The sequence below is a fragment of the Equus przewalskii genome, chromosome 2 (genome assembly GCF_037783145.1).
Source record: "Equus przewalskii isolate Varuska chromosome 2, EquPr2, whole genome shotgun sequence".
Taxonomy (NCBI): domain Eukaryota; kingdom Metazoa; phylum Chordata; class Mammalia; order Perissodactyla; family Equidae; genus Equus; species Equus przewalskii.
The window spans coordinates 75,778,924-75,793,315 of record NC_091832.1 but is presented as its reverse complement, the minus strand read 5'-3'; the positions used below and the strand labels follow the sequence as shown (position 1 = coordinate 75,793,315).

Sequence of the window (14,392 nt, the reverse complement as noted above, 5' to 3'; positions counted from 1 at the left end):
TAACTATAGAGAAAAAGTCACCAGCCCTTGCTGAAGGATCTCAGATGGGAGGTGAGGGGCAAAGAGAAAGAGAATCCTTTATCCCTAAAAGAATGACAGGATGCAAAAGGAATTATAAGAGTCAAAGAGAAGCTAAAGGAATTTTGTTTTAAAGGAGAGGCGAATACGTAGAAAAATGGTCATCTAATCTATGACTTCTTTGCTTAATAATTCAATTCCGGAGGAATGGTGCTTCCTGTTACCTGCCACAGATAAGCATCCAACCCATTTACTGGTCTAATGACCAGGGTACAGAGGGGCAGATCAGCCGGCAGCCACGCAGAGTCAGCCCAGGTGACAACAGCAATAACAGAGTATGACCAAAGAGGAGAGAATGAATCCTTCCTCACTGCTTAACTGGGTGACCTGAATTAGCAACCGCCTCTTATCACAGGCTTCACTCTTAATTTGAGATGGCAGCATGGACAGGAAGTCAGCAGTTAGCAACACAAACTAACCCACGGGTGGCTGTGTTCTTTAGAACTCAATCCTGAAAGGTTATTGAGGGAGGTGCTCTGCAAAAGATTAAGAAGATCATTAACTAGCTGCTGGCAGACATTTACAAGAAAAGAAGGACATAAGCAATATTTACTTGGTATCAGAGAGGGTCTTAGCGTCAAAGTGGACCACATGTGACTCTTGGTGTCTCCGCCAATATTCAGCCCATGGTGCTTACAATTTCCTGGATTGATGATTGACTGGATGGTATAGATTCTATTAAATTTATTTTTAGCACAGTTGTTAGTTACGATAGAAATAATCTGGAAAATTAAGACCAATGGATTTAGAATGAAAGGAAATTCCCAATTAGTCTGTGACTGCTGTGAAAGGCGGTGAGGGACTCTTTCCCATCTGTTAGCTTCATCTAATCGCACCAAAAAACGGGAGAGGGAGATATACTCATCCCTATGTTCTAGAAGAGGAAGCTAAGAAGCTACAAAACCTGCACAGAGACCACAATGACACAACTGGGGACTTCTAAGTGCCTGGAAGCAGCCACACTTAGCCTGTACTCTGAACCTGCAGTGCAGGTGTGTGGAGCATGCCTTTTGGGGACTGCTGTTGTGTGAGGCTGTGGTAATTCCAAGAAAAGGCAAAAGCAGGAAAATGCAGCATTCAGATTTAAATAAGCCTCTTTGATTTTACTGAATAATAAGTAGGTACATGGAAAAGCATTAAAATTAAGCCGGTGGTAGATGTTATTAACAAAACAATAGCCACCTCAGGAATTCTTAAAAAGAAGCAGTGACCCCTTGGCCTGTGTCTTGCAGACTAGCAGTCAGCCAACAGTCACTGCCCTGAGCTGCCCTTCATGACGTTCAGAGTCCTGTTTATTGTCTTTTCCCCCCTGAAAGGTAATATCCTCACTGTGCATCATGAAACATCTATGTCACATCCAAGAAAACCTTGTCCAATTCTCACAGCCTGTAAATGCCTTTGAAATTATCTTTTGGGCTAAAGATGGGGGAAAAAAATCATAGATTTCAAGTCATAAACACACAAATGATATGGAATGATATATCTTATGAATAATATTTCTGGCATTTAAATTTCTTTGTGTCTCACATTCATAATTCTCAGAAATCTTAAAGCACACATACATTACACACACACACACACACACACGCAAGTATATGGTGTCCAGGTAATTTCACACTTACTCAAAACTTGTGTGGATACATGCCCAGATACCACGCAGAGGGAGTTAAATATTCTTCAAATAATAAAAATTTTAAAACCTGGAAACTTTACAAACTGTTTCAGCTACAATAAGTGAAAAAGATTAAAATATTTTCCAAGCTTATTTTTTTAAATATAATATTCTGAAAAATTTCAAACCTACAAAAATGTTCCAAAAGTAGTACAATGAACACTCATGTAGCTTTTACCCGGATTCACCCATTGTTAACATTTTCCCACATTTACTTTCTAGCTCTCACCAAACATACATACACACATACTTTTTCTTGCTGGATGATTTGAGAGTAAGTTGCAGACGTCATGACCCTTCACTCCTAAGTACTTCAGCCTGTGTCTGCTAAAAATTACATTCTCTTAGCCCCCATACGATTACTAAATTTAGGAAATTTAACATTGATAAAATAAAGACTATCTAATATAAAATCCATATTCATATTTCATCAATTGTCCTAATTACGTCCTTTATAGAAAAAAATTATTTTTTTTTCAATCCAGGCTCCAATCCAGGATCACACCTTTCATTCAGCAGCTACAGCTCTCTAGCCTCCTTTAATCTGAAGACAGTGACGTGAGTTTTGAAGAATGTGGGCCAGTTGTTCTGTAGAATGTTCCTCAGTTTGGGTTTGTCTGCTCCAAGAATACTTTTTTACATATATCTAAAAGTACACCTTTTGCAAACACAAGACTGTTACAAAAGTTGTCATCGAAATGTGCTAGAAGAAAGCTACATGCTGTGTTTGGGGGCTAGTCTCCTGTTAAGGTGTCACGTCATAGTTGCATCAATTTTTCTTTAAAATTATGATTCACAGGACTTCCTGTTTTCACATTTCATTTGTTCTTCTAATTGTTCTCAGCCATTCTTCAAGCAAAAACATCAGAGTAATCTATCTTAACTTTCAAAATCATTTTCAAAGCCTTAACCCTACACCCACAGCTTGCCTTCACCTTTTGGCAATCATTTTCAGGGTTTCTTTACCTAGATACACTCATAGATCTGATGTTCACCTCCAGGGTAGGGTATCTGTTGCTATTTTTATCAATCCTCTCTGTATCAATTAGAAATGCATTCTAGATGCAACAAAGAGAAAGACCAAGCAACAGTGGCTTAAAGAAATAAGAATTTCCTTTTCTCACATAAACACAGTCCACAAGTAAGCGCTTGCTGGCATCACATCAGCTGTTCAGCCTTGCCAAGCTCCTAGGCTCTTTCCATCTTTCCACTCCACCATCCTTTGTGCATTTATTATGTTAAATGCTTATCTCCTAATGCATGGAAAGATGGCTACTGTAGCTCCAGGCATTAAGTCCATGTTTAAAGCAGGAAGACAGGGAAGAAGGGCATGAAGCTCTATCTTTCCCCTTTCATCAGGAAAGCAATGGTTTTTCCAGAAATTCCCCAAGAAGACTTCCACTTCGTAGATCAAATTATCTGAATTTGATCACATAGCCATGCCTAACTGCCAAGGCAGTGGGAAAGTGGGAAACAGAAGTACCATTATTGTTGAGACCGGTCCTCTCATCCTCCGGTACTGAACACATTATCACCACAAACAAAATGGGGATTCCATTATTAGAGGGAAAAGGGGAAATGGATAATGGATGGGCAACTAAATGTCTATGACATTTGACGTTGTGGGGAAATATCTTGGAACACCCAGGACAACACAAATATAAAATAGTCTGATGAAGCAGCATCTCATCCTTGTACTGAAAGATTTCAACAGAGGGACAGATACCCAGAACAGAAGTGGTCAGAGAGAAAGTCAGTTCGAAGATATAATAGACCTTGATCTTGAAAGGTAACAAGTGAAAAAGAATATATGCAGGGACACTGCCATAAGCCAAAAAAGAGATGCAGAAGTATGAAGGATTTTTCAGGGGCTCATGAACAGGTTGTTACGGGGAGACTAGTAGAGGCACGATGGTTAAGAACACATGTTCTGAAATCAGATGGACCTGGGCCTGAATCTCAGTTCTGCCACTTACTGGTTCTGGGATCCCCAAGGAGTTTACTCCTCTAAGCCTTACCTTCTAAACTGTAAAATTACAATAGTATTAATAATTATTTAATGTTATGAGGATGAAATGAAATAAGGCACGTAAAGTGCTTGGCCTAGTGCCTAAAGTATAGTCAGTGCTCAAAAATGTAAAAGAAAAACTACTGATCAGAGTGAAATGTTAATGTAACATACTCTTAGGTTTAAAAAAGCAAGTTGAGACCTTTGGGGATGCTTTGACTGTAAGGCTAAAGTGTAATCAAAAGGAAGTCATCAAAAATGTATTACCCAGACGTGAGATAATACAGATTAGAATCACAGTTGAGACAATAAGAATGGAAGTGAGGTGCTGGATGGAAGAGCTATTAAGAAGAAATACAATCGTCCTTGATTTCGGATCTTTATTTCTTGCCTACACTGCCAGCATAATCAATGAAACCAACTGTTATCACACTAGTGAGTAGGAATAAAATGGGGTGGTTGGATAGTCAAGAAAAGAGTTTTGTCATAGTTTAAGACATTTGCTGGAAACATATAAATACAAAATTTAGAAATTTTGGCTACTGTCTGTGTTGGGAAATATGTGCATTCATTCAAGAAATGCATACTGAATGCTTATTGTGACAAAATACTAAGCCCTAAGCAACGTTTGTAATAACATCTCACCCAACTGAAGATCACCTGTCCTAGAACCTCGAAGGCTTTGATTCTTGAAAACCCAGACATTAAAAAAAGAAAAAAATCTTATGCTTTCTCAGGCCCTCATTCGCAGCTCATTTGCTCACTCTTTACACAGAAGTCTGCCAAGTCTGAAGAGCTGCACTTAGCTACAGCAGAGAAAAGCAATGAATTAGAAATGGCAATTAGAATACTGAGACTACAGAGGCAGACAAATTAATGATAGTCAAAGTGACAGCTGGTGAAGAACAGTGAAGTGACACTATAAAATGTTGACAGGACTCCAAAAGCACAGGAGTCTGTGGTCAAATTTATAGGGCACGAGTCCCGTCGAAAGGCCCTGAAGGCATCACTGTCTGTTCAACCTGATGACCCACATTCACACAGGAAGATTAATAGTATTGTATTCAATAGATTTCCAAAACTTTAGAAGTAAAACTAAACAGAAAAATTAAGTCAGAGACACAAGTATAAAATTTCTTTTGGCAAGCTTTCCTAAAAAGAGGAGACAAGAAGTGGGGTTGTAACTGGTGTGGGAAATGAAATTCTTTTTTGTTTGTTTGTTTTCTTCTTTTTAAAAGGGAGACATAACAGCATGTTTTCGGGCTGTCAGGAATGACCCAGGAAAGACGCAAAAATTGATGGTGCTAAGAGAGAAGGGAGAATCATGGGAATGTGTCCTGAGTAGGAGAAAGGGGATGGAACCTGGAGCTCAAGTGAAGCAGTGACAGTAGACAGGAGCAGAGCCGCCTCATCCATCACAAAGGCCAGGAGGCAGAGCATGTGAGGGTGGTCTGTAGGGAGATGCAGTAGGGGGATTTGTGACACTCCTCTGATGACCTCAGCGTTATCACTGAAATAGGAAGATGGGAGTGGAAGTGCTGGAGATTGGAGGAAAGAATGAAAAAAATAATCATCTAGGAGACTAGGAGAGTAAATGGAAGAGGGAACAACTGCTGAGCAGCATTTTGGTCCTGATTTGAAATGGATCATATATTTTTCTCCTGCCAAGTTTAGCCACACAAGTGCAAATCCGGGAAAAACGGAGTTGGATGTCAGTGAGTGTGGCTTTGCCATAAAAGCACATCTGAAAAGGATAAGTTTTAAATGCTGCAAATCAGCAAAAGCCAGATTCATAAATCTCAACTACTCTGTTTGGAGATCTACTTATTCACTCAATAAAGATTTACCAAATGCTTCCCAGGTATAGGCCATCACTGAGGATGCAGGATAAACCAAGCAGCTCTTTGCCCAGTGATGGCAGATGAGCTAATCCTACACACTTAGCTTAAAGTGTTACCTTCCTCCAGAAAGGATTTGCATGGTAGCAGCTTAGTTGCCTTGAGTGGATAAAGGTTGGATTCATCTCAGTGATCTGTAATTCTAGAAAGAACCCATTTAAAACATATTTTGAACTCCACAATGCTTGATTTAAATCTGTTTTTAAAAACGCACACTCACAATAGAATACGCCATTTTTAAAATGTGGCTTCAACTAGTCATATTGAAAAGTAAACGATTTAGACACAAACGAAACAGAGATAGTAAAACTCCTTTTAGGAACTTAGGGGCAAAATCATGGGACTTCCTTTATTTCTCTATAATTAAAGTTAACTTGAATGCCCACTTCTGCATACAGCAGAAAACTTAATCTGCTTTCAGGTAATCCAATCACTTCTGTTTTCTTCTTACTTTTTTCCCTTCAATATCTTTTGGGTTAATAATTTGCCAATTCAAGGCTCTCCACCTCCTACATCTTGTCTTCTCTCTAGGAGTGCTCTAACTTTGACGGTACTTTTGGTGTCATCTGGGCTTTGGTGGGAAAGGCATCTGCTTTTGGTCCTTTTGTCCACTGCTGGGTCATCCACACAGGAAACCACACCACCTGTCCTGAGTTTCTGGTCCTCTGTCCCCGTCACATCTGTGTGGAGCCATCTGCTCCCCCACACTCTTCTGCTGCCTGCTTCGTTTAGTGCAGTCTCCATGTTTCTCCTCCCACTCATGAGTCCTCTCCAGGACTGCTAGCTAGTTCTTGGCTACTTCTGTCCCCTCTGGAAAGCACAGTAACTTCCAGACACTCTTTCACTCTCGTTCAAGATTTTATAAAGAGAGAGTACAAACTGGAGCCCTTGGGTCTCTGTCCTTAAACGCATCGCGTCTCTTTTTCTACCCTACTGTGGCTACACCACGTTTTGGAGGGTGGAGAAGATCCGCCGAGGTTTGCGATCACTGTTTGCTCGCCCAGGGCTGTTTCCTCCAGACTGTCTGTCTGGCCTCAGCCCAGGAGAATGGAGGTTCCCTCTAATCCATTTCCTCCTGCCTTCTAGTGAATTATTACATCTTTGGGGGTGCAAAAAGCTGCCTCATCGTGTGCTGAATCAGTCAAGTTCCTACCAGAGAAACAGAACCAGTAGGAACTATATATGAAATAAATCACCATATATATATACACACACATATAAAAAGTGATTTTTATGTTTAGATTTTTAACCTATATTTTTATATGTATGTATGTGTATATGCATATTTATATATAGATAAATGTAGATATAGATATAGAATGATCTATTTCAAGGAATCGGCTTACTCGACTGTGAGGTCTAACTGGGCAAGTCTGAAATCCATGGAAACTCCTGGGAAGGGCTGATACTGTGGTCCACAGGTAGAATTTCCTCTTCCTCAGAGAAACCTCAATTTTTGCTCTTAGGGCTTTCAGCTAATTGGGTGAAGCCCATGACATTATTGAGGGTAATCTCCTTTACTTAAACAGAACTGATTGTAGATGCTAACAGCATTTACAAAATGCCATCACAGTAATACCTAGATTCCTGTTAGATTGAATAACTGGGTACTATAGCCCAGACAAATTGACACATAAAATTATCCATCGCATATGCATTCTTCTCACTCTGTGGTTTATGTATAAACTCTATGTTCTAAGTCCTCCAGACAAGTCAACCTTTTTGAGCTTAAAGAAAAAGAAACTATTTCTCTCCTGAAAAGCTTGGCTCTTGCAATGGAAATCTAGACCTTCAATAACACTAAAAACTTATAAGTTAATTCAGGTAGTAATATAGTTCTTGTTTCTCAACTATAATTAGCCTCCCCATGAAACAAAGAGTATCACTGAATAAACTAGCAAAGGGCTCTGGCAACAAAAAAAATTAGAGAAAGAAAAAAGTTCAGTCATTATCATCAAATGTTATCCCACCAACTTATAAGACCCCCACAAATGAGCTAAGATTTTTTTAAAAATAAGATCAGATTTAATGGAAAGATATGAAAGATATGAACTTACTAAAAATTTAACATATTCTGCCTGGTTTTTCTAGGTTCTTTTGGCTTGGTCTTCATGGGAAGTTATTTGTAACGGGCACATCCCTATGTTGTCCTAGACTGACGATATAGGGAGAACATGAGTGGAATGCGGAATGGCCCTAGAGGTCTAGTGGTTAAGATTCACCGCTCTCATCCTGGGGCCCGGGTTCGTTTCCTGAAGAAAGTATAGGATATTGGCAGATAAATAAGGAAACCACACTGTCCACCCAACTGCCATTTCATTGGTAGGAGGCAGCAATACACCTGGCACATTTGGGGACTGCACACTCGTCTGTCCTGGGGTTAGTTCTGTGTGAGGCCTTAAGTCAGAATGGAATTGGGACAGGCATTGAGAGCTACATAATTCTTGGGAAACTAAGTGTCCAGTTTATCTGGAACAGCATAAGTTATGAGAAAGAACATAATAGAAGGTTTAAAATGAAAAGCTGTTCTGAGGTAACATCATGAAGAGATTTTGAGTACCTGGATTTTGTCAAGACAACTCAATTTTCCTTTTTTTCTTTAAAGATTGGCACCTGAGCTAAGAACTGTTGCCAATCTTCTTTTTTTTGTTTCTGCTTTTTCTCCCCAAACCTCCCCAGTACATAGTTGTATATTTTAGTTGTGGGTCCTTCTAGTTGTGGCATGTGGGATGCCGCCTCAGCATGGCCTAATCAGCAGTGCCATGTCCGCGCCCAGGATCCGAACCAGCGAAACCCTGGGCTGCTGAAGCGGAGCGCACTTGACCACTCGGCCACGGGGACAGTCCCCTCGATTTTCTTGTTTTGCTTTTTAATTTTTTTCAATTTTATTGAAGTACAAACAATTGAATTTTTTCAAAGTTTTTTTTTTTTTGTACACGGAGCACACACATCTCAAAATCTCAAATTTGAAGTCCAAATCCTCCTTTAAATGATAGCTTCTTTTAAACATCTGTTTATGTTATTCATAGATTTATGGAACTAGTTGAAGCAGCCTGAAAATATTTTGTGGCTGATTTCTTTACTTTTGGCAGAATATACTTAAATTATCTATCCAATTTTTCGAAACCTCCAGAGATTGTCTTAGTAACCTAATGCATTGTTTAACAATCCTTGTAGTTAAGAAATTATTCCTTGTAACTGGCATGAATAGCCTCCCTGGCTTTAGTGGACATAACAAACTGCAGCCTCTTTCCCAAGTTATTTGTCCAAAACAACAGCAATCACAACCCTCAAGAGCTACAGCAGCTGCCCTGGTCCCTCTGTTTGGTAATGTCTATCTGCTCCGGAAATCTCTTGAAATCAATTAGAAGATCTCCACTAGAAGATAAACAGCCGCAGAAGTAATTAACTGGTCCACCCGAGAGCTCACGTGTTAGTAGTCTGCGCCATGGAGCGTGTGCCCATTGATTCTTCACCAATGCCTAGTCCAGGGTCACTCAACCTGGGCACTACTAGCATTTTAGGACAGATAAATCTTCATTTTGGAGAGCGCTCCTGTGCATCGTGGGATGTTTAGCAGCATCCCTGAACTCTACCTGTTAGATACTAGTCGCACCCTCCAAGTCACGACAATAAAAAATGTCTCCAGACTTTGCCACACATCCGCTAGGCTGCCAAATTATCCCAGACTGAGAAGCAGTGGCCTGTTCCTACTTTGTTTCAAAAGGTCTAAAGAAAACTAATATTACAAATCAGTGTTTTTCTATCTATAACTAAGAAACCAAATTTTCACACATTTGAATTATCTGTAAAAAGCTTCAGATTATTTTTTATTGTTAAAGGAATATTCACTTTAAAAAAAAAGAGCCCAAATTTTCCTAAAGCTATAAATTGAAGAGTAAAATCTCCCCTTTTTCTTGTTGTTATTGATCCCACTTCCCAAAGATGACCGCTGTTAACAGTTTCTTGTAAATATATCAGAATTTTATAAACATAGGTATTATATATCCTTTATTACATATACGTGAGATCAAACTAGATAGACTGTTGTTCAAGATGCTTTCTGTAACGATGTGCCTTGAATATCTTATTATATCAGTAGATGTGTATCTACCTCATTTTTCAAATTGTTGAACTGAATATATCTGTATATGTATGAATATTTAGTTCTGTAATTGCACCATATAATTTATTTAAGAATTCTCTATTACTATTGATATCGCTGTTTCATTTTTAGATATCTGAAACAGTTATTGATAGTCATCATTTAAGATAGAAATTATCTTCAAAAATGGATGAATTGAAAGGAAAAGTTCGTCTTTGTGTTTGGGTTTTTGTGTTTTGTTTTTAAAATTTTAGTTCCTAATAAGGTATTTTAGCAAACTACCTCCACGCTTTTGATGCTGTAGGTAATTAAGAAAATAAGAATATTGCACACTTTCCGTAGATTGTAAAAAGGATTTCGAATGCTAGAAATAAGACAAGAATCCAATGAAACTCTTATCTTAGGGCTTGCACATGTCATAGCTTTATAAAAACATTACAAACATTTTAATTAAATGGCAATTACACTCACCTACTTTATTTTAAATTTAAATAAGCAGAACTCTTTAATGCAGTGACTCTATTGATTTCAGAGAAACTATGTTAAAATTTTCCACATTAACGTTTAATGCTGTTACAGAATGAGGGATATAATTTCACTGAGTTGGTGTTTTCATGAGTTCCCTAGACACAATTGCAAGTGCTTGTGCATTTCTGTCAAGCTCTGTCAAAAAGTAAAAGCTAAGTTTTATTCCATTAATGATAAATCACTGGGAACTTAGCTTCTAAGAAATGTTTATTGAAACCCTTAAGATTTTAGTTCTGTGAGAAGGAGTCAAGATTTGGATGTAACCCAGATTAAATCATGTCTCCCCCCAAAAATGACAGCCAGCCACAGAATAATCACCTTACTGTATGGAAACTGGTGAAATTTCCTCAAAACTACATTATAAAAATACTTCACTGTACTTGCTCTCTGACTTTGGCCCTTGAAATGATGGACCCAATTAAGTCAATGAGAAAGCTACAATACCTACACCAAGGCAAGACCATCTTTTCCTTCTCTGTGCACTAGAGTTCATGCAGACCCCAGGAAATGTGTACAAGGCTTATACATATTTTTCGGTCATAAGGGAATGACAATAATTCATTCTCTGGCAGGGAAAAAAAAAGTCACTAATATTGATTCTACTTGTGTATCGCTTGGCAATCAGCATACGTTACTGTTGCTCTGTTTTTCCATCCACTTAATTTCAAAGGATTTCCAGGAGAAGGAAGAGATTTAAGTGCTTCATCCAAAATGTTTCTGCTGTTGCTATTAAAATTGTTAAGCATTTTTTCCAAGTTGCCTCAAATTGTGACTGTAATATTTGAGTTCTTATGCATTAGAGTAATTTTTCAATGAGGGTGCTTTTTTAAATAATTGATAAACTTCCTAAATTCTGAGTGACTTTTATATGAGGTGAGAATATTCAAATTAAAAACTATAATCACAGAAATTTAATTTCAAGTACCACTAAAAGGAAGAGGCATTTATATCAACATTAAGTGTTAATTTTTATCTTACTAACAGACCCAAATGCCTCATCATTGCCACGTGGTCACCTTCCTCGACTGTCCACTGCATCACTGGAGATCTGCTAAGTGCTTTAATTCAGATCTGAGACCACTTTGCTACCCAGTCTCTGTTGAAATTGTTAATTTCCTGATCCCAGTGTCTTACAAACTCCTAGTGCATAAATACATGCAGATATATTTAATACTTTATTTATTTTAGTTAGAAATCCTCCAAAAACTTATTTAGAAATATGTCAACTTCTAAGCTACATATTTTCCCTGTGAGGTGAGCCTAACAACATTGACACTAAATCCCATTTTCTTAAACTTTTCTGTCCCATCTATTCATTCCTTATCTGAAAAGAGCTTGAAATCACCTTTAGGACTAAAGCTTAACGTAAAAATAAGCAAAAAATGATTCAAATGAAGCCATTGTCTTCCTATTGCTATCCTTATCTTTTGTGATTTAATACTAGGTGTGTATGTTTTTGTAAACACACACACACCCAAGAGGAACATGGACAGCAGGATTAAAAAGTATTTGCATCCTCCGTTTAGGGTTCACATCATTGAATCTTTTTTATTTTATAGCCAAATGACATGGAACCGTCTAAATAGAGATTCTCAATGAAGAGTAGCCTACCAGAATTGACGAATAGTTAAGGTAAGGTAGGTATGGTTTAGCATAGCATAGCTAATATTTTAATATAAGTTTATATTTGGAAAAGCCATTCCTTATTCCTTTTTTAACTACAAAAAATAGATCTGGACCAAATTTTCCTTGTCAGTGGGGAACCACAAAAGATACATAATCTTAAGCAAGGTATATATTCACCCCATGGGAAAAATATCAGAATCTGAGCAAAGGTGTGTAAAATATATTTTGTCCTCAAAACTGGGCATAGATTTTAAAAGTTTGTGAAACCTTGAGTTTATATGAATTCCACAATAGGCTGCTGCGGGTCGTGTGTAGAAAAATGAGGTTTTGGGTGCAGAAAAGCCATAGGCATCTAAGAGAGCAATTGAAGAAGCAAGCTAAGTGATCACTGGTATTAAAACTTCTTATTAAATTATCAAATATATCTATTATAGACTTAATCAATAAGAATAATGAGACCAAGCTGATGAACACAAAAATTTTGAACTAGTGGTTATGAGTATAATATCACAACTGCAATACTAGCCTCATCGGAATTTATATATTCAGCATCAAGACAAATACTGTGCACACATAAAGAGTTGCAAATGGTCCTAGTTTATTTTTTTCCTTTTTCTCCCCAAAGCCCCCTGGTACATAGTTGTGTATTCTTCGTTGTGGGTTCTTCTAGTTGTGGCATGTGGGACGCTGCCTCAGCGTGGTCTGATGAGCAGTGCCATGTCCGCGCCCAGGATTCGAACTAAGGAAACACTGGGCCGCCTGCTGCGGAGTGCGCGAACTTAACCACTCGGCCACGGGGCCAGCCCCCACAAATGGTCCTAGTTTAAAAACAAAAACTCACATTGCAATATGGCTCCTCATTTAAACAGAACCTGAAGGATTGTTATTCAAGGTCTGTGTAAAAATAAGTTAACCTCATTACATAAGTTAACATGCTGACAATTTACAGTGTTAAAAATTTTTATATGGTTATCACAGTTGTGTGCTTTTATCATGTTTTTAGCTTAAAATGTATTTTTAAAAATAAAATTCTACTCAAGGTCTTACAGAACGTCTGATGCACTTTCCCCAAACCCTAATTCTGTAAAACCACTGAAGTAATGTAACACTCACTTCCCAGATGATGGAACTTAAGCTCAAAAAATTTGCCCAAGGTCACAGATCTAGGGAGGTGACAAACAAAGGCTAGAACCTCCAATGCGTGATTTCCAATACTGACCTATTTTGGCTATACCAGAAATGGATGTGCTTTAAAAATAATCTCATATACCAATTGCACATCCAATATTAAAACAAGTGTTTGTGAATTCTAGTCCCATGGTTTGTACATTAACAACAAAAAGAAAGGCTGTTTTTTTTTTTCTACTTTAATATGAAGTGCAAGACTACATCATGCCAACTAGGAAGGCAAGAATCCATTCATGGAAATATATAGAGTTGTCTTTCCAATGGTAAATTAATATTCTTGCAAAATTCTACAATAATTTTTCTAAATACTTCTGTTGTTGTATTGATATTAGTGAATTGCAATAAACTTGGTAAATGAAATTAAATTACTTACTGTCAGCTTAGAGAAACCTCAGAACTATGGACATACGTGAATGCAAAACCAAGTTATTTTAGTCATTAAGGACTTCATTTCCCAAGAGTAAAGACAGGCTCTATTCCTCTATTCCAGGAAAGTTAAAATAATCTCTTTGGGAAGCAAATGAAGGTAAAGCTTTTCTCTGGTTTTCTCTCCTTCACTTGTACGGATGTAACTAACCCAGGTGACTGCAGGTGACAAAGCGGCAAGATTGCCAGAGACCATCCTGCCAAACTGAGCACATCACACAAAATATCTGTCTGCATGTCAGTCCCAACAATCTCTCCATACCCTAAACCATCTTCTTACTCCCCAGACATTTCCCTTGGGGCTTGCAGTAGGCTGGGTACCGAAGAAAGATTTGATAGCTCCATGATGCTTTTATTCCCACTTGATCTAAAGGGCCCAACAGAGATGGCTAATCCCACCAACTCTGAAGGAATGTGTAGGCAATTCCTACCTGAAGCTCAGGGATCACGGTCTCCTGCCACTGCTGTCCCAGCAAACCCCATCAGTCTTTCACTTACTCATTTCATCATTCACTCAAATAAATAGCCAATGTGGGATTTTTTCCTATCTGGAAACAGACTGTGTGCACGGAAAAGACACTTTGGGTTTGTGAGTATGTCAGTTAGGAACGCATTTTCTTGCAAATAAAGAAAACCTGACCCACCATGGCCTAAACAGAGAGGGGTTTGGTTTTCCCATGTAAAGAGGAGTCTAAGTAGGCTAATGATGTCAGGGCCGGCATTTCTCTGATTGCTGAGATGTTTCTTGGCCTTGCCAGCATGCTTCTTACCTCATAGTTGCAAGACCTTTGCTGCAATTCCACGTATTACATCATGTTCAAGGCAGGATGAAAGTGGAAAGCATGGCAACAACTCTATCTGCA

General features: G+C 38.3%; 1 protein-coding gene across 9 annotated transcripts in view; it reads left to right on the top strand.

The window, feature by feature from the left end:
• RXFP1 (relaxin family peptide receptor 1) overlaps positions 1–14,392 on the top strand; it is a 109,431-nt gene that overhangs the window by 16,371 nt on the left and 78,668 nt on the right. For 2 of the 9 annotated variants that reach the window (XM_070608799.1, XM_070608802.1), the window contains exon 2: positions 2,236–2,308. The exons of the other annotated variants lie outside the window; for them this stretch is intronic. The gene's annotated coding sequence lies outside the window, so the exon portion shown is untranslated. The remainder of the gene's footprint in view (positions 1–2,235; positions 2,309–14,392) is intronic. 9 annotated transcript variants of the gene reach the window in all.